The sequence below is a fragment of the Loxodonta africana genome, chromosome 27 (assembly GCF_030014295.1).
Source record: "Loxodonta africana isolate mLoxAfr1 chromosome 27, mLoxAfr1.hap2, whole genome shotgun sequence".
NCBI classification, from domain to species: domain Eukaryota; kingdom Metazoa; phylum Chordata; class Mammalia; order Proboscidea; family Elephantidae; genus Loxodonta; species Loxodonta africana.
The window spans coordinates 20,032,294-20,055,137 of NC_087368.1; positions in this window are offsets into that span (position 1 = coordinate 20,032,294).

Genomic DNA, 22,844 nt, shown 5'->3' on the forward strand with positions numbered 1-22,844 from the left:
TCAGTCTTCCCTTGATCTGGGAGCATCTCAGCACAGGAACCTTAGGTGCAAAGGACACACTCTCCACCTGACACTGCTTTCTTGGTGGTATGAGGTCCCCAACTCTCTGCTTGCTTCCCTTTTGTTTTATCTCTTGTAAGATAAAAGGTGGTGCAGGTCACACCCCAGGGAAACTCCCTTTACATTGGATCAGGGATGTAACCTTATCTAGGGTGTCACATCCCACCCTAATCCTCTTTAACCACAGAGATTATGATTTATAACACATAGGAAAATCACAAAATGGAAGACAACCACACAATACTGGGAATCATGGCCTAACCAAGTTGTCACATGTTTTGGGGGGACACAATTCAATCCATGACGGTCCTTGTCCCTTCGTCTTCTGTTTCCTAGTTCCTTGTAGAACTCCATGTGGCTTGACATCTATCTTCCCCCATCTCTACTTGCTTAATCTGTTCCTTTTATATTTTGTAAGATATTGACTCAAAACACACCCTATACTAATCCTGCTTCATTGACATAACAAAGACAACCCATTCTCAAATTGGATTATAGCCACAGGCATACAGGTAAGGATTTACAACACATATTTTGGAGGGGGGAGAACCCTGGTGGTGTAACGATTAAGTGCTATGGCTACGAACCAAAGGGTCGGCAGTTCAAATCCGCCAGGAGCTCCTTGGAAAACTCTAGGGGGCAGTTCTACTCTGTCCTATAGGGTCGTTATGAGTTGGAATCAACTCGGTGGCACTGGGTTTGGTTTGGTTTGGTATTTTGGGGGAACACAATTGAATCCATAAAACCCTGCACAGGTTCTTTCTAGCAGAGTCTACTCTTGATTCTAAGTAGAGGTAAAAATGCCCTTCAGTGTTTGTTCCCTCATATTGTGTGCTACAACAGTGGTCTTTTCATTATTACAAGTAGTTATTACATGCTAGTAGAGAATAAAACCTCTATTATCCAGTCTGTCCTTTAAGAAGGATCTTGTGTTATTTTAACATATGACTTAATTATCAAGTGACAGTTTGTAGGCCCACCTTAAAAGCTTGTTGATTGGAAGATTGATGGTTCAGTGACTGAATAAGTAAAGGACCAGGCTCCAAACATTATGGGCCTCATTCTAAAATTCAACACTGATCTTATCACCTTAGAAACAATTTCCTCTATGGCTTCTTTATGGGATTTATTGAAGAAATAATTGCCTGTTCTAAAATCTGTTGGAATTAGCACAATATCTAAAGATCTATGGTTTCAAGATTAGGCACAGACTGGCTACCAAGCATATTTATGAAATGTTGTATGGTCTGAGGCTTGGTTATCATAGATATGGTCTCTCTTTTGCTACATATAAAAGAAATTGCACTTGTATGGTGTCGTGGATTGAAGCGTGTACCCCCAAAATATGTGTCAACTTGGCTAGGCCATGATTCCCATGGTTGTCCTCCACTTTGTGATTTGATTATCTTCCATTTTGTGATGTGTTGTAAATCCTAGTTTCTGTGACTGTGGTTATGGTGCTACATAGGAGTGAGTGACATGTTAATGAAGCAGGATTAGGTCATGTTAATGAGGGTTAGGGTGGGATGTAACATCCTTGATCAGGTCACAGCTTTAATCCTATGTAAGGGGAGTTTCTCTGGAGTGTGGCCTGTATTACCTTTTATCTTACAAGGGAAAAAAGAGAAATGAGAAGAGAGAGAGGGACCTCATTACTATCAAGAAAGACGAGCAGGGAGCAGGGGACCCAGGGTCCCTGTGCTGGGAACCTCCTAGACCCAGGGGAAGCTTGATGCCAAGACACTTGGAGATCTTCAAGGAACATTGGACCCACAGATGTTGAAAGGAGGCAAGGATCTTCCCTCAGAGTTGGCAGAGAGAGAGAAAGCCTTTCCCTTGAGCTGGTACCCTGAATTTAGACTTCTAGCCTCTTAAACTGTGAGAGAATAAATTTCTGTTTGTTAAAGCCATCCACTTGTGGTATTTCTATTATAGCAGCACTAGATAACTAAGACATGGTTTTGTCCTTTAAGAGAATTTCCTCCTTTTGGAACAATTAGATTTATGATAGTAACATTAAAAATTTTTGGGGGGCTTAATAGTGTGTGGTGTTGCATTAACTTTGCCTAAAGTGATTTGGTCTTTGTTCTTGGTTCCTGCAAAATAACTCTAAACCTTGCAATGTCCTAAATAATTGAAATTTTTTTGTTATCTATAGGCCTACAGATTATACCTGAGAACTTATGCTAATGAAATGAGTCAGGCTGGAGCTGATCAGGCCAGAAAAACCACCTCATGGTATCAGCTGACCTCAGGGGAAGTGGGTTGATTCAATCAACCATCCCTGTGTAATGAGACTCCAGTAAAGGCTCTGGACATTAAACCTCCATGAGCTTTCTAGTTGGTGACAGACATGGATGTACACAAGAATGTAACGTATCTCTGGGACATTAAAGCTTCTAATTGGGAACCCTGCCAGACCTCTCCCTATGGTTCTCCTCTTTATTTGTATTCTTTTTGCTGTAATAAAGCTGTAATAGTAAGTATAGCACTTTCTGTGAGTTCCGTTGGTCATTCTAGCAAATTATCAGACTTGAGGAAGTAGTGGGACCCAGCAGTTCAGAAATAAAGGGAGTCTAGAGTCCCCTGAACTTACCGCTGGTATTCTGAGCAGGAAGAAGGAACCCCTGAATATTCAGCAGGTGAGAAGTGAGGGAGTCTGTACCCCACCAAGCTTCTGGCTGATATCCCAAAGGGGTAGTGAGAAAACCCATAATTTGTGGCCAGCAGGTCAGAAGTGAGGTTACCATGTGGATTCCCAAGCTTGAGCTGGTGTCTGAGGTCTTGGGCTGACTTAGCAGTTTAGGGGACTGTACCCATTATCTTGTGAGGTCTGATGTACCTTTGGGTGGTTAGTATCAAAGGAAGAAGTGCTGCATCTGCAATTAGTGTCAGAACAGAAGTGGCAGAGAAGTGAAAAGTGGAAATTGATTCTTCTACTTAGTTGATGTGAAAAGTTGGATTTAATTTTTTTTTTCCATATATAGGGGCCACATGGAACTCTATTCTCTAATTGCTATTTTAATTTCAAATAACAATAATAGTAGCCTCCTTGTATATTTCGATATCATTGCTGATGTCAGATGGATCTTGGCTGAAAGAAGAAAATACCAGAAAGATGTTTACCTGTGTTTTATTGACTATGCAAAGACATTCAACTGTGTGGATCATAACAAATTACGAGTAACATGGAGAAAATTGGGAATCCCAGAACACTTAATTGCGCTCATGAGAAACCTGTACATAGACCAAGAGGCAGTCATTTGAACAGAAGAGGATACTGTGTGGTTTTAAATGAGGAAATGTGCATGTCAAGGTTGTATTCCTTCACCATACTTATTCGGTCTGTATGCTGAGCAAATAATCTGAGAAACTGGACTCTATGAAGAAGAGCAAAACTTCAGGAATGGAGGAAGACTCATTAACAACCTGTAACATGAAGATGACACAACCTTCCTTGCTGAAAGTGAGAAGGACTTGAAGCACTTACTGATGAAGATCAAAGATTACAGCCTTCAGTATGGGTTACACCTCAACAAGAAGAAAACAAAAATCCTCACAGATGAACTGAAAAGCAACATCATGATAAATGGAGAAAAGATTGAAGTTGTCAAGGATTTCATTTTACTTGGATCCACAATCAACACCCATGGAAACAGCAGTCAAGAAATCAAAAGATGCATTGCATTGGGCAAATCTACTGCAAAAGACCTCTTTAACGTGTTAAAAAGAAAAGAAGTCACCTTGAGAACTAACGTGCACCTGACCCAAGCCATGGTATTTTCAATCACCTCATATGCATGTGAAAGCTGGACAATGAATACTGAAGATCAAAAAAGAATTGACACCTTTGAATTATGGAGTTGCCGAAGAATACTGAATATACAACGGACTGCCAGGAGAAGGAACAAATCCGTCTTGGAAGAAGTACAGCCAAAATGCTCCTAAAAAGCAAGGATGATGAAGCTTCGTATCATGTACTTTGGACATGTTATGAGGAGGAACCAGTTCCTGGACAAGGGCATCATGCTTGGTAAAGTAGAGGGTCACTGAAAGAAAGGAAGACTGTTAACGAGATGGATTGACAGTGGCGCCAATGATGAGTTCAAGCATAGCAGTGACTTTGAGGATGACCTAGAACCAGGCAGTGTTTTGTTCTGTTGTACATAGGGTCACAATGAGTCAGAATCGACTCGATGACACCTAACAACAATGAAAAATATTTAGATGGAAATTTACTGTTGACAAGGTACTTTTACATTTATTATTTCAATAGACTTAATATCTCTCAACTTCAGTAATCCTGACAAGGAGTTATTTCATTTTCCCTGCATTTTCTGGGAAACACATCTTTAAATTCATGGTTTAATACAATGTAAGCCCAAAGCATGTGTCATGGAGCTAAATCATATATCTGTTTGGTATAATGTGATCACTTGTTGATTGGTTCCTATGAACCCCGCAGAGTTGCCTATTGTTTTGAACAGGAGTTTTTCACAGTGAGGGCAACTTATGTTTTGGTTTGTTTTGCCATTTTGAAAGCTGTGGATTTTGTCCAAGGACTCAATGAACAAATATTATGACTGCCTGTGGTGAAATGAGTTTCTTGTTTTTTTTTAGAAAACAGCTTGACAGATTTTTCCCTTAAGCCCTAAGGAGTTACTTTTGCTCTAGTTTTCCACACCTTATGGCTTGTTACTTTTGTCCAGGTTGGTTGATATTTCCTGGGTAAGCTGTAAACAAGTTGAAGTTTGATACTTGTTTGTCTGCCCCTGGCCTGTCCTGTGATTGGTATGCACCTTGCAGTGATTGACCAACATACCACGTAAATGAAGTGTCTGTAGTCTGGTATGCAAATGAAGTGTCTGTGGCCTACTGAGAGATGTTTGGTCAGTTCCTGGCTCTGGTGGGAGGGCAATGCCTTGAAACTGATAAGCAGTTTGTATACGTATGCAGCCAAACCCACAGAGATTTTTCAGATAGAAAGAATCAGGAAGAGAAGCAAACGGGAAGTTGGGGAAGGAAGAAAGAAGAAGCAGAGAAAGAGGAAGCAAAGAACCTCCTAAAAGAGCTGTAACACAGGTCAAAGGTTATAACACTGAAGACAGCAAGTGAGAGGCCCAGAATAGGCCCAGTGGCAGAACTAAAAGCAACAGATGGCAGGACCAAGAGAAACCTGACCTGAGGGGACTAATAGGAGACTCTGCTCAGGGGGCCGTGAGGAGCCTGTCCCAAAGAGGCTTCGAGGAGCCTGTTCTGAGGGGGCTGAGAGGAGGCCTACATGGCCTGGAATTGCTGAGGGAGCTGTACTGCACTGAAAAAGGGAGACTTTGCCTACATATTTTCTGATTCTGATCCTGAGTTTTAAGTTGTAACCTGTGGATCCTGATCCCAAGTTGTACCCTGTTCCTTAATAAACTACTTAAATAAACTACTTTAGTATGGTCTGTTTGTTCTGTGTGGCCATTGTAACTTATCAAATTCAGAAGAGAAGTACAGAGTGCCGTGGGAGATAGCCGGTGGCAAAATTGGTAAAAAGTTTGGAGAGTGGAGGTATGTCTGACCTCCACCTCACAGGAATCAGCCTTCTGCTGATCTTGATTCGCATTAGCCCCCCTGAAGTTAGACAAGTTCTGATACTGATCCTATTACTCCCACCATTTTACACTGCTAAACCCTTGTGGTGCAGTGGTTAAAGTGCTTGGCTACTAACCAAAAGGTCAGCAGTTCGAACCTTCTAGCCAGTCCATGGGAGAAAGATGTGGCAGTATGCTTCTGTAAAGATTAAAAAAAAATTACAGCCTTGGAAATCCTATGGGGCAGTTCTACTCTGTCCTACAGGGTCGCTGTGAGACGGAATCGACACGACAGCAGTGGTTTTCTTTAAAAACTAAAAAAAAGATCATATTCTAAGCTGTTCAGGGTAAGCTAAAGCGCTTATTGTGTGGCTGACTTTAAGGTCACTCTGCTAGGAGTAGAAATTTACTCAAGGGCAACTAACAACATCATGCCTTGCAATTTGAACTCTCAATGACTATTTGATAGAACAACTTGCAAAATATTTTACCTGAAATTCACTCACTCTCCCCCATCCCCACACAATCTATTCTAACAAATTTGTGTATATGTACTACTAAATACATTTTATGTTACATGTGAGTACCAGGTGAAAGGATGTAAATTCACTGAACTCTTACTATAGCTGTTTTTCCAAAAGGATTTAATGTCTTATTCTTGTTGCTCAATTGTAGTGTACATCATCACTGTCATCTTTCCTATATTCATGTGACTATTCCTTCTAAGAAGGAGCCCTTGTAGTGCAGTGGTTAAGTGCTCGGCAACTGACGGAAAGGTTGATGGTTGGTACCCACCAGCCACTCCACAGGAGAAAGATATGGCAGTCTTCTTCTGTAAACATTTACAGCCTTGGAAACCCTACGAGGCAGTTCCACTCTGTCCTATACAGTGTCTATGAGTCAAAATCTATTCAGCGGCACACAACAACAAAAATAACATGCCTTCTAAGAAGGTAGAAAAGTTCTTAAAAAAAGTAGTTGAGCCCAAGAGACCTAGAAAACCCCATAGATTAAGAGGATAGTTAGAAATGATAAGGGCTATTGAGAGAAGTGTGAGCATAAAAGTGATTGAACCAAAACAAGAAAAAAGTTAGATCTTGCTAAGGATTTTGGATTTAGTGGACAGTGAAAATATAGATGGACTTTTAGCATCAAATAATAAAAATATCGCACCCTAGAGGATTATCCAATTCAACACTCTTCATTGCTCTGAGAAAGAGGAAGAGGCAGAGCCACTGGTATTCAATTCCAAAGTCGTAAAATTTTAGGAAATCCAGGCAAAATAATTATAATTGCAAATGAGTATGAGCAGATCCTAAGCTGAAGCACCACATATAAAAGCTGCAATTATGAGTGTTGGTGCTGTGTGCCGTGGAGTTGATTCCGACTCATAGCGACCCTATAGGACAGAGTGGAACTGCACCATAGGATTTCCAAGGCTGTAATCTTAATCTTTATGGATTTTTAATTTTTGTTGCCTGTTTTAAAGTCATGAAAGGTGTGTGTCATGGTCGTATCCTTTCACCATACCTATTCAGTCTGTATGTTGAGCAAATAATCTGAGAAGCTGACCTATATGAAGAAGAGCAGGGCATCAGGACTGGAGGAAGACTCATTAGCAATGTGCAATGTGCAGATGACACAACCTTGCTTGCTGAAAATGAAGAGGACTTAAAGCACTTACTGATGAAGATCAAAGACCACAGCCTTCAGTATGGATTATACCTCAAAATAAAGAAAACAAAAATCCTCACAACTGGACCAATAAGTAACATCTTGATAAACGGAGAAAAGATTGAGGTTGTCAAGGATTTCATTTTACTTGGATCCACAATCAACATTCATGGAAACAGCAGTCAAGAAATCAAAAGCTGTATTGTATTGGGCAAATCAGCTGCAAGAGATCTCTTTAAAGTGTTGAAAAGCAAAGGTGTCACCTTGAGGACTAAGGTGTGCCTGACCCAAGCTGTGGTGTTTTCAATTGCCTCATATGCATGTGAAAGCTGGACAATGAATAAGGAAGACCGAAGCATTGATACCTTTGAATTGTGATGTTGAAGAACAATATTGAATATACCACCGGCTGCCAAAAGAATGAATGAATCTGTCTTGGAAGAAGTAAAAACAGAATGCTCCTTGGAAACAAGGATGGCAAGACTGCGTCTCATATATTTTGAACGTGTTGTTAGGAGGTGTAAGTCCCTGGAGAAGGTCATCGTGCTTGGTAAAGTAGAGGGTCAGCGAAAAAGAGGAAGACCCTCAAAGAGATGGATTGACACAGTGGCTGCAACAGTAGGCTCAAGCATATTAACAATTGTGAGGATGGTACAGGACCGGGCAGTGTTTTGTTCTGTTGTGCATAGGGTCGCTATAAGTAGGAACTGACTTGATGGCATCTAACAACAATAATAACAATCTTTATGGAAGCAGACTGCCGCATCTTTCTTCCATGGAGCAGCTGGTAGGTTTGAACCGCTGACCTTTAGGTTAGCAGTCAAGCGTTTAACCACTGCGTCACCAGGGCTTCTTAATTATGAGTGTAGCCTTGTGTTATCAAAAGCAAAGGGAACCCAAACAGAGATCTATTTTGAAGGTTTGCTGGTTTTCTTTGTTTGGTTCATTGCTTTGTCCATGGCTTTGGTCCAAGGTTCACGAACTTTCACTTCCAGAGTCTGGAGAGCAAGAAGAGAAGATTACCTCTTGTTCCTTATATTCGGACATGGATGAACTTTGTGGATTCATTGTTTTATCGTCCCTTCATTGACTCACTCTTACTCACCTCAAAACCCCTGCACCACCAAACAGCAAGCATGACCCCAGCCTCCAAGCTCCTCTTCTAACCACCAAACCTTACTATAGAAACTCTTTCATTACTAGATAAATATTTAAAAAGCACTTGTCTTGGTTATTTCTCAATATCAGTTATCTGTAACACATTATTTCACTATTTATTTGTATTCCAGTACATTTCCTTGCAGTATAAATGGAAAATATAATGATATCTGATACTATGCAGTGTTGCATTGTCTTAGTGCGAGATAAGTAGGTATCAACAATAAGTGCTGTTGATAGTATAGAAATGCTCTGTGGATCATGATATAGATATCTGAACTTTTTATGGTGATAGTTGGGAAACAGTTTGGGTTTTGAATTGGCTCAGAAAAAAATCAGTTCTTCCAATTAAAATTATAGAATATGGAGTCCCACTTCTGGAAAACTTATTATCCTACACATGTCCAGGAACCAAGTAAATTACAATAAGGAGGGATGCCTGGGAATGAGTTCCCTGGAAATGACTCTCAGCACACAATGCCTAGCAGTGCTATGGGAAAAGAGAAGGAAGAAAGCAATATAAACTTTGGAAAGCTCCATCCCTTTGGCCCTGACTATCCCTTACAGAAGATTCCGAACCAGCTTGGGCCTCCCACGGCTCACCTGACACTTCTATCTGGGGGTGTGCTCTCCCAAGTTTAGAGTGCTGTTGCTTGATCTGAAATATTCTTTCTCCTGCCCCATTGGCTCCAGCCATCTTCTCTTCCAGCAGAGTTGCAGAACACAAACAGGGTTGCAGTGTTGATTTGGGCATATTTCCATATCCTGAGTCAGCTCTCACTAGAATGTAAGCTCAGTGATTGTAGGAATCACATTTAGCCTATTGACTCTGCAACCCCAGTGTTTAGACCTAAACCCTTGTAAAGTCCTTGGTGAATGAATGAACGAATGAATCAATAATGAGATGAATGAAAAATGAGAGAAATAGTCCTTTCTAAGATTGCGGAGTTTTAGGCTTCTTGGGAACCTCATCATTTCATAGAACTTTATATGAGAAAATGTTTCAGAGTTACAAACGTCTGTCAGAAGAAACTTTTGGAATGCAAAGTTGGGGTACTGCTCTATTCCATATCAGGACCTTCCTGGTGGAGTTCCTGATGCGATTCCCTTGTTGAGACCTGAGTATGTTTTCTCTTCCTATATGATCTGTCATTGCTCATTTCAGTACCTTGTAAACTTCACATAAAAACGTATTTTCTCCCTTCAGCTAAAACTGCTCATTCTGGGACAGCTTAATGTGCTACTCTACAAGCCAGAAGATCACATTGGCATAGTCTAAGACAATAGTCGTATGTAATTATGCACCGCACAAATGGCTTTGGATGATGACTGAAGAGCCCTTATTCTACCCCACAGACTAAGCCACTTATGCTATAGATCCAGCCCTATCCACTCCTCTCCCCCGTGCAGACACACAGTTCTCTCTCACTGTAACAAGGAAAGCTTACAATGAGGCTCTTCCTTTGCCCCCAGTGCCAACATTATGGTGGAGTATCACTTCATTTCCATGTGCGCTGTCCTCTGGAGAATTTTTCTGCTGCAGCCTAACTAGGAGAGTATCTGTTCATTAATGTCACTGCTGCATCTTGTAAATATTCCTTCCTTCCTATTAGGGTTGAAGGCGGAAATTGCCACTAAAATTTGCAGTATAGTAAGAAAGATTTTTTCAAGGCTTCCTTGGAAAGACTAATAGATGGAATTTTTTCAGGGAGGTCGGAGGGAATGTTGACTTCATTCTACTTGTTATTTGGCTTCTAGGAATGAAGAGTTATCAGATGAGGCTGCTTACCATGACCATAACAAAATGAAGTACTGTGATTACCCCCTGTAGTTTTATTATTGCATCTCCCTTTTTCTCTCATGAACTTAGAAACTATTTTTCATCTTAGATCTCTTTTGTCAAATCTATGTGTTTCTGTCCATTTCATTTCTGTTGACCCTTTCTAATGACCAAGAATCTGGAGTAGTGAATAGAAATCTACTGCTTTTATTTACTAGAAATTACATTAAATTGAATACAAATAAGCTTCTTCCAGTATCACCATATATTTTAAAACAGTTCGTCCAAAACAAACTAAAAAATTCCTAATGAAATTATGAATCTCAGAAATGAACATAAATGGTTGCTAACATCACAAAAAGAAAAACAGCCAGACTCTGTGCCTCCTGACAGAAGAACTCAATGCTACCTCTGATATATCCTTGCCAAAAAAATAAATCAGAATTGTATCTCACCGGCACTTTCCAGGAAATACAAGGAACAAGGAGGCATGTTAATATTACAGGAATGCAATCACAAACCCCCAAAAAGTATTTATTCGGTAAATAAATTGCCAGGAAAAAAAAGAAGGGAGTTATAGGGAAATATGTAGATTAAAAGAGATGCAAAAGACTTATCAACCCATCTTTCTCTGTATCTGGAGAGAGACACTTAGAATTATTGTCCACATTCTTCATTTGACCGATGAGGGAATGGAGTCTTAGGTTAAGTAAGTTGGCCAAGGTCATACAGCTACAAGATCCCTAGAGGTCAAAGTACTTCTTTTCTGCATGGAGCATCTCACAGGATATATGCATGTTATGATTTCTGACTTGAAGAGAGCTCAAATAGAAAGTAAGCAATGGAATAAACCTTCTGTTTTGTCATATAAATAAATAGTATTTGTTTTTCTTAATCAATTTGAATTTTATAATAGGTCATATGTAACATCCTACCATATTCCACATTTGAAAAAAAAAAAGCATTCAAGTAAAATGGAAATGTCTACATATTCTTTCCCTCAAAAGTTAAATTTACTCTTTCCAGATGCATGGCATTAGCTAGGGAAGGGATCCACATAATGCTGAATTTGCCTTTGAGCCAAAGTTATAGCGAAACATAAAATATGCAACAAAAGCAAAATAACTTCATTTCATTAGCACCCTTGTTCATGAGCGAGAATTACTGTAGACCAGCACTCTCCTAATCCTTGTTCATAAATGTATTTGAAAGTTGACGTCATAGCTTACTGGGTGAAGAGACAAGCTTTCTCTGCATTTAACTGGATTAGGATTGAAATAAACCTCTTAAGCAAGATTTCATTATTGATAGCCCTGATGAGAGTGAGCAAGACGAGAAAACTGAACCTGAGGAAAATAAATATGCTCAAGGAAAGAAAGACGTGGTGTGGGATCTATATTTTTTTTTCTTTGGTAAAAAGTATATATTTTTGACAGTCATACTTTCCCCATGTGTATAAGATATGAAAGGATTCAAAACACGGGAAAATTCAAAAGAAAAATGGACGAAAGATTTGCAATGCTTTAACATGTAGGCAAAAAAGAATGTATAATATGCACCTCAGATATGTAAAAATTAGGGCAGGCATTTTTACCACCCCCCCCCCACCCCGATCCCTGAGGAGCCCTGGTGATGCAGTGGTTAAGTATTAGGCTACACGCCAAAAGTTGGTTGTTCGAACCCATCGGCCATTCCATGGGAGGAAGATGTGGCAGTTTGCTTCTGTAAAGATTCCTGCCTTGGAAAACCTATGGACCAGTTCTACTCTGTTCTATGGAGTTGCTTTGAATTGGAATAGGGTCAACAGTAATGGATTTGGTTTTTTGGTAGTATGTCCATTCTTCCTTAGATTTCGAAATGGATGAAATGGCTGTAATGATTACAGTCATACATTGAAAATATAATGATAATACCAGTGGGGTAGTCCAAACATAGGGCATACTTGTCCATCGGTCATGTCATAAAGGAAGTGGTTACAATAAATAGCACACAACTTCTTGAGTACAAAGAAGCGATTTATTTCTTGAACAATTTGGATGGTCCATTTTAACTTGTGTTTGTTTCTTTGCTTTTCTTGCACCCAGGAAATAATCACTCAATATTAAATGGCTAAATCAGAAAATCTGGAGTGATTTTGAAGTAAGTGAATGAACAAATATTTTTTGAGTGCCAACCGTGTGCAAGGCACAGGGCTGTGTATGCCCTTTTGAGAAAGCAAAATGAATAAGACAAGATTTTGGTCCTCAAGATGTTTATCATCTAGTAAGTATGCCTTTAAACCAGTTTTTAGAAATCGGCTGAGTGGTAAGAAAACGAATTCCCTCAATTTCTCATTGAATGCTGGTCATTTTACCGGAAACTGAGAAAGTAATGGGATTAGAAATCACAGGACTAAATGCATTCTCATTTGATATGTGGCCACCATATTTACAGATTCAAAATAGAACATATGACCTGACAACAGAATAACATTTAAAATCAGGATTTGCGTGGAATCTACGGAATTTAATTCTTTGAAGAAAAAAAATAAAATAAAATAAACCCTAGTTTAATTTGGCTCTTTTGTTTATTACAAGTTTTCTACCTTTGTCATTTTGGTGCAGTTTAGGCAAAGAAGCATGTTGAGCAAGGATAAGACGGGGCCGGAGGTCTGCAGAGCTAAGCAGTAATATTTTCTAGTTGATAACCAAAATGCATATCTCAAATTGCCCTGTTGTCATGTTATACCGTATTTAAAAAGTATACTTTTCTATTGTCCAGGCTAATAAATATTTATGGCAAAATGGATGTGTCCTGGTTTTCTAGTGCTGCTATAACAGAAATACCACAAGTGGATGGCTTTAAAAAACAGAAATTAATTCTCTCACAGTTAGATAGCTAGAAGTCCAAATTCAGGTTGCCAGCTCTAGGGGAAGGTGTTTTATCTCCGTTGGCCCTGGGGGAAGGTCTTTATCTCCTTTCAAAATTTGTGGGCCCGATGTCCCTTGGAGATCTCCGTGTGTCTTGGCATCAATCTTCCTCTGGATCTAGGAAGTTCTCATTGCAGTGACTCCGGGTCCAAAGGACACACTCCTCTCCCAGCTCTTCTTACTTGGTGATAAGAAGTCTCTCTCTTCCTGCTCACTTCTCTCTCCTTTTATGTCTTGTAAGATAACAGGTGATACAGAACACTCAGGGCTGTGACCTGAGTAAAATTGTTGCATCCACCCTAATCCTCTTTACCATAACCTAATCTTGCCTCATTAACCACAGGCAGAGATGAGATTTTACAACATATAGGATAATTACATCAGATCACAAAACAATACTGGGAATCATGGCCACGCCAAGTTGACACATATTTTGGGGGGACATAATTCAATCTATAGCAGGATAATCCCAAATGGTAGATAATCATTTGACTTCGCTCTAGTCATTCACTTATTCATTCATTCATTCACTCATTCAATATAGATTCAACATATTCAAATATTTGAGTGACTATTTTAGGCAAAAAAAAAAAAAAAAACCATTGCCTTCAAGTCTGCATAATTATCTCTCAGTTTTTTCTTGACTCATCATCATTTCCCTCTCTACTAGATTCCTGTTTTTGTCATATAAATGACTAAACTTATGCCTGACCCACTTTTATAAATCCTTGATTTCACATCCCCCACTTCATTCACCTCTCTTTACTACTTCTGAAAAAATAATCTATACTTCAGTATTTCCTTAACTGTTAAAAAGCCAAACTTGTTACCATGGAGATGGTTCCAACTCATAGCAACCCTGTAGGACAGAGTAGAACTGCCCCATAGAGTTTCCAAGGAGCACATGGGCACATGGTGGGTTTTAACTGCTGACCTTTTGGTTAGCAGTCATAGCTCTTAATCACTATGCCACCAGGGTTTCCTCAGTATTTCCTTACCTCCCTCTTATTTGTCAACCCATGGAGCCTGTCATTTTTCTCAGTCACTACCTGAAATTGATACTGTTAAGGTAACCAATCACCTAATTATTGTTCAATTGAAGAGAAATGTAACCTCTCTGCAACATTTGGCATTATCAGTCATGACTCTCCTTCTTGACACTCTCCCCCATAGACTTATTCATTGGAAAGGAAGGAATTATAGTGGCTGGCCTGTGATCCATTCCTCCATTATTAGGGGAGAAGGGAGGGATTCTCCCAGGAAAGAAATAAAGCAGATGGCTTGGTCTAATCTTCTTGTAAACATGATAACCAGAACTGGGCAGATAGACTAATGGCATTTGCTCTGAAGAGGGTCCTTTTTTATGAAATGCTATTAGCAAGATGTTCCTGGACTACAATTGCTATGGATCGAGATTTTAAAATCTAGGGTATATGGCTCCCTGAAAAATTTCATGTAAACTAGTTAGCCATTTGAAGTACAAAATAGAAATATTTTATAATCTAGACTCTCCCCACTGTGTGAGGTAAACTTCATAGATCACTTAGAGACCTCATCTACTTTGGGCCAGAGAGTGTATGTCCAATATGGGAAGGACATAACTGGGCTGTTACCGTCAATGTCCCAGACCTCTCAATGCCCGTTCCTCCTGTTTGGTTGTATCTTTCACATTATTTTTAAAGCCTGATATTGGCGAAAATCCTTGATTTGTGTTGGTCAGGTTTGATAGTCTAATCTTTTGTGCTAGTTTTTTTATTTGTGCTTATACTGATTTCCTTCTCAAATCTTTGTCAGTTCTTCAGGGTTTTCTCATAAATGTCTGCTTTCCCCAGAGCTTTTTTTCCCCCCTCGTTTAATTATTAAGAAAGCTTATACCCCCAAATGGCATCAAATACCCATTGAAAATATTTTCTGATTTCACCCTGATTTTCTCCAGCTCAGTGAATGACCCCATAATCTACCCAGTTGTGAATAAAACCAGATTCTTCCTTCTCATTTACTTTTCACATCCACAAAATCACAAAATCATGTAAATCCTTCTCTCATATTAGTTTTATTAGTTCCAATCCCAGTGTCACTAGTTTAGTTCAGGTTTCGGTCATTTCTCCTACGTATTCATAAATTGCCTTCTACCAGATTGGTTGCCTTGCCTCTAGTTTGGCTTCTCTACCATCTGTCTCCTGTACTGCTGCTGAAGTCATCTTACTAAGTGGCAATTTAATCAGATGACTCCTATACTTAAAATTCTTCAATGATGATCTATAGCTATCGAGATTAAGTTAATACAAAGCCACTTGTGATACGGTCCCTGTTAGCTTTCTACTCTCATCTTCCAAAACTAACATGAATTCTTGTTGTCAGACATTAAGCTTGCAATTCCACAAATGGATCAAGCTATTTGCCATCTGTAGTTGCTGTGAACTTTTATAAAATGCCTTTTTGCCTTCTATAGAGATAATTATTTTTTTTTCCATCTACTGTCTGTTGCTTTTATGTGTTTTATTCTATTATGTACACAGCTTTCTTAAAATAAACCATTTTTGGTCAGGGCAGATAATTATTTTAAAGTGTTTATTGACTAGTTATATTTATTAGTGTTTCTTTTTTTCTATGTTTGTATGTGAGATAAACACTGAGATCTATTTTATTTTGCTATTGTTCCTAGGTATTTGTATCCGAATATTGCTGTCCCATTAAATGAATTGAAATATTGTCTGTCTTTTAATATGTAATAAAATATTTTCCATTACACTGGAATTTTCTTTTCCTTTAAAATGCAAATAGAACTCATCATAAAATGGCCTGATACCAAAGGATTCTTTGGAGATAATTATTTGATAACTTATTCAATTTCTACTTATTTTACTCATCTTTTTTCAGGTTATCTCCTTTTAAAATAATTTTGGAATGGTACATTTTCCCCCAAAATTATGTAATTGAGAATATCATTCCCTTACAAGTTTAATTTCTTCTGTATCTGTTAATACATTCCCCTGTGAATTCTCTCTTTTTCGTGTTGCGTTTTATCAGAGATGTGTCCATTCCTTCTTCCGCCACAGATCAGCTCTTGAATTTACTTATAACTGTCCAGATTTTGTTTAGTTTCTAATGATTATTTCCATATTCATGTTTATTATTTTATTCCTCCTGCCTTTATTAAATACTTGTTTCTTTTTTAGATTTGCAAATTTAATTCCTAAGATAACTAACAAAAAGCAGAAACAGTGGAAAGAAAAAAAAAATTAAAAAAAAAAAATGGCCGAAAAGAAAACAAAAACAAGATGGAAAATATTAATACATATTCACAAAACTGTACATATAAATTAACATAAATATAAATGAAATACACTCCCTTCCTAAAAGAAAAATATGGTCAGAATGCATAAAGCTTAAGGAAGGTGACAGAAAGTAAAAGTATGGGCCAAGATAAATCAGGCAAATGCTAACCAGAAGGAAGCTGGTTTAACTATATGATTATCAGACAAAATTATTGACAATAAAGAAGACAACTACATAATGATAAAAAACATAATGATAAGAGATTTAATTCACCAAAACCCACTGCCGTAGTCAATTCTGACTCGTAGCTACCTTATAGGACAGAGCGAAACTGCTCCATAGGGTTTCCAAGTCTGTAAATCTTTGCAGAAGGAGACTACCACATCTTTCCCACAGAGCAGCCGGTAGGTTTGAATTGTCGCCATTTTGGTTAGCAGCCAAGCTCTTAACCACTGCACCATCAGGGCTCAAGCAGACAAAAAGTCAGCAACGACACAGAAGATGTGACATGTGCAATTAACAATCCTGATATAATGAACATGCAGAAATTATTAAAACTAACAAATGGAGAATACTCATTTCTTTGAAGCACACTTGAAATATTTATGAAAATTGACTACATATTATGCAAAAATGAGTTTTCACTTACTTTCAAAGACTCAAGTTTTCCCTCAAATTATTCATTTTCTGCAAGGTGTGTATCCTTTGTCTCCCAGGGAACTGTATTTAAGAGACTGTGCGAACTGCCGTAAGCAACACTTGAAAGGATCTTTTCTTTTTGAACTAAATGCTGTAGTTGCCAGGGGGCATGTTACCCATCCCTGGAGTGTCGTTCCTTGAACCCGTAACCCAACGTTACAGTTGGATGGGGCAATCAGTGCAGACTTAGAGAATCAGAGGCTAAAATCTTCTGATTTTAGTTCTCTGCCAAAGGCCTGTGCTCAGAAGTCACCACTGATGTGGTGGAAGCAACTTCCAAGAGTGAGAGCAGGAAGAGTTGAAAGTTGTCACCCTAATTTGATTCCTATTGCAAGTCTCCTCCCACAGAGAGATGATAAAATGCCCGTTGGACCAAGGTGAAGATGTCCGTTGGCTTTGCATCACAGTTGAATGGAAATCCATGTCTCCTCCCCTGTCTTCTTTAGATAGATTGCCTTGTTCCTTAAGTTTTGTAATGAAGCCCGTCTCATAGCTAAGTTATCTGAACTAAGCAACTTTGTTCTAGCCTGACATCTGACCTCTTTATATATATCGGGTCGATTTCAGTGAAGTAACCAGAATCCTGAATCTTTGATTCTGTAGGTCAAGTCCCAATGATATTGCAATTTTTCTGAACTGTTCAAGCCTAAATATGCTGTACGCTGGGGAGACAAAGGTCAAAATTTGAAAGAAATAAATGAAATATTCAATGAGAATACAAGAGAGCTCCAAAATGCCATTGGATTCACTCTTTTTTTTTTTCTTTTTTTTACAAAGGTCATTATAACTTCCATGGCATTTCCACTGAGTAAGGTCTTTCAAGCATTTTCTATCCTATAATAGAAAGATTGTGCAATGGGAAATATGTGGTTCTGCTGCACTGTCATGCACACCATGGGGCTTTACTGGGGTGTGCAAAGTGTTCATGAGTTCATGCCTTCTGCAAGGGAAGTATAAATGATATTTGCATACATTTTAAAACCACACACCACAGAGAGTGTAGAAAAACAACCAGAATGTAGTGAATCGACTAAGTGTTTGAAAACAATCTTTAAGAAACTCTGACACTATCTCAATACAACATGTTTTTAACGCCTCTTCTTTGCTTTGCTAGGCTTTTGTTGGGATGAAAAAACCCAAGTCCTTATGCACTAAGAGTCACAGAAATAGGTCATTAAAAATAAGTAAGTTTTCCATTCAAGGACAGGAAAGTATCCAAGGTATACCTTAAAGAATACATACATATATGTATGTATGTATATATTCTTTAAGAAATATTTTATATATATAATTCTTCCTTGGAGGAGGGGAGGGAGGTACCAGTAAACCACAGAGAGGGGGTAATTTTTGGATTAGGCAAGTAAGATGAGTAAAATAAAGAAACAATAGGAACATTAGCTTAAATTGTATGACTAAAAAATAAGGGGCGAACTCATTGTGAAGGGCCTTACACACATTTATTCCTATGTTAATGTTTGGATCCATACGGCATATTTACCTTTCAAAAGGCTTTCCCGTGGGCCATCTCGTTTGTTTCTGTCCATAGCTCTGGGCAGGTGGCTATGTAATATCATCATTCTTATTTTACAGAGACACAGGGAGGGTTCATGACTTTACGCAAAGGATTTAGTAAACAAACAAAAGAACCAGGACTTGAAACAGAGCCTTTTCTACCATTGCTACCACTTACATAATTTGTGTTTTTCCCCAGGAACCAAGAGATACAATGAATGACAATTGCTACTAATCGCATTCGCAAGCCACAGAACGCAGCGGAAATGCAGCAGTAGACCTGCAGTCAGGTAGAAACACATTTTGTTCCTATTGGGAGTTCCTGTGTTATAGGGGAACAGCATTTGATGGTCATATGAAGAAAGCAACTAATTTTAGGTTGTTTCATTTTCCCAGAGGGAATTCTAGAGAACATTTAGTTCACCTGCTTTCCTTTTTAAACTCATTTTTGAATTACAGCATATGTAGAGAAAAGTACACTGATCAGAAGTATTCAACTACATGCGTTTTCACTATGTGGTTACACTCGTATGATAAGCAGCCATATGAAGAAACAGAACATGAGCAGCACCCGAGCCACCCATGGGCACCCTTCCAGTCACCAAGGGTGATCATAATTCTGAGTTTTCACATCATGGGTTAGCTTATCTGGTTTTGGACTTTATGTAAATTTGGTGTGTCCTCAGCTGTATCTGGTTTCTTTTGTTCAGCATGATGTTTGTCAGATCTATCCACATTGTTGCAGGTAGCTGTAGTTCATTTCTTCTCACTGCTGTATAGTATTCCATTGTATGAATATACTATAAGTTTTGCTCACATTTCTACTGTTGATAAGCGTTCGGGTAGATTCTAGCTTTGGGTTGTGAACTGTAGCATCATGAACGTTATTGCACCATCTTTTGCTTCACCTGATATTCAAATTATGTAGAAAGAGCTTTATCCGGTAAGTTAAAAAAAAAAAAAAAAGTATAAGTCAACTTTGTTAAATCTTTACAAGTAGTCAGATGTAGGAGTAGAAAGAGAAATGATAGAAGTAGAAAGGAAAGAGAAAGGGGTGAAAATAGAATGAAAGGGAGTACTGCCCCTGCATTTTTCTCCTGGTTTTATAGGTATTACGATAATCATGATAATAATAACTATTGATCATTTGGTAGCTAGTATGCACTCTACTTAAGTGTTTTATAATGGTTATCTCATTTAGACCTCAAAAAAAAAAATCCCGAGAAATTTACAGTAATTACATTTTGGGGGGAGGAAACTGAGGCTTACACATATCTAATTACTTGCTCAAATCACAGCTAGAAAAAGATGGAACCGGGATTTGAGTTCAGCAGTCTGTCTTTAAATTTTAAAGTATAGAGGCTATTCTCCCATTTTGTAGTGGAGAAAACCATCTAAAGAAGGCAAAAGGTCACATGGATAGAAAATGGTAGAACCAGGGTACAAAAACACTGATCTAAAGTCCACGTTCCTGTAAAGCACAGAGACAGAAAAGGAGACAAGAGGAAAGAGATGGAATAAGAAAAAATAAAACCTTTTTCACCAGTCAGGGTTGGGCCAGGAAAAGAGAAATCACTCTAAGGATTGAAAACTGACAGAATTTAATATAGGGAATGAGTTATACAGGCGATGGACAAGCCCAGAGGCCAAGTATTAGACAGCGAGGTAATCCAGAGATTAGAGTCAGGAGTAAGACAGCCACCATTTATAGACTAGATGGAAAAAAGGAGAAAGTGTATTAGATCTCAGAAATCTGGGTTCCCCAGTGGGAGCTGGAACTACTGGGGCCTGTTTTGTGTAACTAGATGGAGAAGAGGAGATATAAAATAGTACATACTGGATGGAGAAGACCCAAGAATTGCCAGAGATGCCTCCAAGACTGAGAGAGGTATCTGGGTTTATAAGGGCCTCTATTGTAGGGAAAAATCTTTAAATAACTTATCCGATGGTAGAGATAAAGAAAAAATTAAGTGGTTGCCATTGAGTTGATTCTGATTCATGGCCACATCCTGTGTGCCAGAGTAGAACTGTGCTCTATAGGGTTTTCAATTACTGATTTCTCAGAAATGAATTGCCAGGCCTTTCCTTCGAGATACTTCTGGATGGACTTGAATTTCCAACGTTTCAGTTAGCAGCTGAGCATGTTAATCGTTTGCATCACCCAGGGACTACAGAAAGAAATAGTGAAGACCTGTTAAGAGTAGAATGAATATTTGTCCTTTTGTGATTGACTTATTTCACTCAGCATGATGTTCTCCAGATTCTTCCACGTTGTGAGATATTTCACAGATTCGTCATTGTTCTTTATCATTGCATAGTAGCCCATTGAGCATATGTACCATAATTTGTTTTTCCACTCATCTGTTGATGGGCATGTAGGTTGTTTCCATCTTTTTGCTATTGTGAACAATGCTGCAGTGTACATGGGTGTGCATGTGTCTATTCGTGTGACAACTATTATTTCTCTAGGATATATTCCTAGGAGTGGGATTGCCGGATCATAAGGTATTTCTAGCTTTTCAAGGAGGCGACATAACATTTTCTGCTGTGGTTATACCATTTTCCATTCTCACCAGCAGTACATAAGAGTTCTAATCTCCCCACCACCTCTCCAACATTTTCTATTTTCTGTTTTTTTGATTAGTGTCAATAATGTTGGGGTAAGATGGTATCTCATTGTAGTTTTGATTTGCATTTCTCTAATGGCTAATGATGGTGAACATTTCCACTGTGTTTGTTAGCTGCCTGAATGTCTTCTTTGGTGTAGTGTCTGTTCATATCCTTTGCCCGTTTTTAAAAACCCAAGAAAAGTTTTACATGCAGAAAAATATAATCTTTGATGGTTATAAGGGAAGGTAGGAGCGGGGAGGGGAAATCACTAACTAGATAGCAGACAAGTTAACTTTGGTGAAGGGAAAGACAACACACGATATATAGGGAAAGTTAGCACAACTCGACAAAGGCAAAGTCATAGAAGCTTCCTAGACACATCCAAATACCTTGAGGGACTGAGTTACTAGGGCTGAGGGCTAGGAACCATGATCTCGGGGGTCATCTAGGTCAATTGTCATAACATAGGTCACAAAGAAAATGTTCTACATCCTATTTTGATGAGTAGTGTCTGGGTCTTAAAAGTTTGCGAGCAGCCATCTAAGATATATCTATTGGTCCCATCACATTTGGAAAAAAGGAGAATGAAGAAAATCATAGACACAGTGAAAATATCAGTCCAAAGGATAATGGATATCATGAACCACAGCCTCCGCCAGCCTGAGTCCAGAAGAAATAGAAGGAATATTAGAGTCATACCACCTCCAATTACTCTGATAGAGATCACAATAGAGGGTCTTAGTGTGGGAGAAAAGTATAGAACAGCATTCACATTCACAAAAAAACACCAGACTTACTGGTCTGTCAGAAATTGGAGGAACTCTCAAGACTATGGCCCCCGGACACCCTGCTAACTCAGAATTGAAGCCACTGACAAGTCCACCTTTCAGCCAGAGATTAGACAGGCCTATAAAAGAAATAACACATGTGAGGAACATGCTTCTTAGTTCAATCAAGTATACGAAATGGCAACACCTGCCCAAAAGCAAATATAAGAAGGCAGGAGGGACAGGAAAACTGGATGAATGGTCACAGGGAACCCAGAGTGGAAAGGGAAAGGGGGAGAGTGCTGACACATTGTGGAGATTGCAACCAATGTCACAAAACAATTTGCATATAAATTTTTGAATGAAAAACTAATTCTCACTGTGAACTTTCACCTAAAACACAATAAAATTAAAAAAAAAAAAAAGAGTAGAAGAAGCCAAAAGGTTTTCATTTTGTAAGGGTTGTGCACTATTCTAGCCCAAGAATTCTTAAACTCTATCTCATGCATAAGAACCGCTTAAGGGGCTTGGTAAAGCACAGAATCTCAGGCCACACCCCAGAAATTCTGATTAAGTAAGCATTGGGTGGGGTCTACAATTTTGTATTTCCGGCAAGCTCTTGATGATGCTGATAGAGCTGGTTCACAGACAGTGCTTTGAGCAGCACTGTTCTAACATTTAAATGCACACTTAGTTATCATGCAATGAATTTTTCTACTGTCCTGATGCTTAAGCCTTCAGAGGGCCTTCTGATCAACTAGAATAGGATGGAAATTATTAGCCAAACAAATATCACGCATCTTTGCCACAGCCCTTGGTG